We start from the raw sequence: 2500 nt of genomic DNA, 5'->3' as shown, positions 1-2500 counted from the left end.
CCAAGGCCGAGCGTGTGCCGATGGTGGTCGAGGCAACCGGCCGCACCAAGGGCCGGCGTGTGCCGATGGTGTTCGAGGCAACCGCCCGCACCAGGGCCCAGCGTGTGCCGATGGTGGTCGAGCCAGGAGCCCGCACCAAGGGCCGGCTTGTGCCGATGGTGTTCGGGGCAAGCGCCCGCACCAGGGCCCAGCGTGTGCCGATGGTGCTGGGGGCAAACGCCCGCCCCAGGGCCCAGCGTGTGCCGATGGTTATCGGGGCAACCGGCCGCACCAGGGCCCAGGGTCTGCCGATGGTGCTCGAGGCAACCGCCCGCACCAAGGCTCAGCATGTGCCGATTGTGATCGAGGCAACAACCCACACCAGGGCCCAGCTTGTGCCGATGGCGGTCGAGGCAAGTGCCCGTACCGAAGGGCAGCCTATGCCGATGATGGTCGATGCATGTGCCATCACCATGCGTCATCATGTGCCATTGATGGTCGAGGCCTTGGCCGAAGTTCGATTTTGAGCCACGGTGCCCATGCTTGGCTCCAGCATGTGCTGGTGCCGCATTTTTTTCACTCGGGACAGCATCGCCGGAGCATCGCCGGAGCATCGCCGGAGTACCGCCGGAGAACCTGACCGGCGGCATTGGGGTTCCGGCGATTGGGAGGGGGGCCGGGGGGGTGTGCGCACATGATGTGCGATGGGTGCTGGTACTTGGCCTTGTGTTGGCCCCCTATCCCTCATCAAACCTCTGAGAATTCACACCCCCTTAAAGAGCATTTGAGATTTTACAGGTTTGCTACCAGTAGCCGTTAAAGTGTCTGAAATGGGGACACTTTTTTCAAACGGTCACAAAATCTTCTCTACTTCGAGTTTTTAGCTGAATTTTTTTGTGCATGCCAACAAAAATAGAAGGATCATGCCTACAAAATTTGGGGCCAAAAATCCTTATAAAAAAATTTTAAAAAATCCCGAACCGCAAAAAGTTTCGAAAATCGTGAAAAATAGAAAACGAGTCATCTTCCAACGAAACTTCACGTGAAGGCTTAGGGGACCATTGTATGAATTTACAAGCCATAAAAATGGCATTGGCACGGCAGAAATTTGAAGATGTGCCTAAACCCACCAGGGCCCAGCGTGTGCCGATGGTGCTCGAGGCAACCGCCCGCACCAGGGCCCAGCGTGTGCCGATGGTGCCCGAGGCAAGCGCCCGCACCAGGGCCCAGCGTGTGCCGATGGTGGTCGAGGCAACCGCCCGCACCAGGGCCGATAGTGTGCCGATGGTGCTCGAGGCAACCTGTCGCACCAGGGCCCAGCGTGTGCCGATGGTGATCGAGGCAACCTGCCGCACCAGGGCCCAGCGTGTGCCGATGGTGGTCGAGGCAAGCGCCCGCACCAGCGCCCAGCGTGTGCCGATGGTGCTCGAGGCAACCGACCGCACCAGGGCCCAGCGTGTGCCGATGGTGCTCGAGGCAACCTGCCGCACCAGGGCCCAGCGTGTGCCGATGGTGGTCGAGGCAAGCGCCCGCACCAGGGCCCAGCGTGTGCCGATGGTGGTCGAGGCAACCGCCCGCACCAGGGCCCAGCGTGTGCCGATGGTGCTCGAGGCAACCTGCCGCACCAGGGCCGAGCGTGTGCCGATGGTGGTCGAGGCAAGCGCCCGCACCAGGGCCCAGCGTGTGCCGATGGTGGTCGAGGCAACCTGCCGCACCAGGGCCCAGCGTGTGCCGATGGTGCTCGAGGCAACCGACCGCACCAGGGCCGAGCGTGTGCCGATGGTGCTCGAGGCAAGCGCCCGCACCAGGGCCCAGCGTGTGCCGATGGTGCTCGAGGCAACCGACCGCACCAGGGCCGAGCGTGTGCCGATGGTGGTCGAGGCAAGCGCCCTCACCAGGGCCCAGCGTGTGCCGATGGTGGTCGAGGCAACCTGCCGCACCAGGGCCCAGCGTGTGCCGATGGTGCTCGAGGCAACCGACCGCACCAGGGCCGAGCGTGTGCCGATGGTGCTCGAGGCAAGCGCCCGCACCAGGGCCCAGCGTGTGCCGATGGTGGTCGAGGCAACCTGCCGCACCAGGGCCCAGCGTGTGCCGATGGTGCTCGAGGCAACCTGCCGCACCAGGGCCCAGCGTGTGCCGATGGTGGTCGAGGCAAGCGCCCGCACCAGGGCCCAGCGTGTGCCGATGGTGGTCGAGGCAACCGCCCGCACCAGGGCCCAGTGTGTGCCGATGGTGGTCGAGGCAACCGCCCGCACCCGGGCCCAGCGTGTGCCGATGGTGGTCGAGGCAACCTGCCGCACCAGGTCCCAGCGTGTGCCGATGGTGCTCGAGGCAACCGACCGCACCAGGGCGGAGCGTGTGCCGATGGTGGTCGAGGCAAGCGCCCGCACCAGGGCCCAGCGTGTGCCGATGGTGGTCGAGGCAACCTGCCGCACCAGGGCCCAACGTGTGCCGATGGTGCTCGGGGCAACCGACCGCACCAGGGTCGAGCGTGTGCCGATGGTGCTCGAGGCAAGCTGCC

Source organism: Durio zibethinus, unplaced genomic scaffold (genome assembly GCF_047325235.1).
Source record: "Durio zibethinus cultivar Kanyao isolate XHJ-2024 unplaced genomic scaffold, ASM4732523v1 HiC_scaffold_2, whole genome shotgun sequence".
Classification (NCBI taxonomy): domain Eukaryota; kingdom Viridiplantae; phylum Streptophyta; class Magnoliopsida; order Malvales; family Malvaceae; genus Durio; species Durio zibethinus.
Note: the sequence above shows the minus strand (reverse complement) of the source record.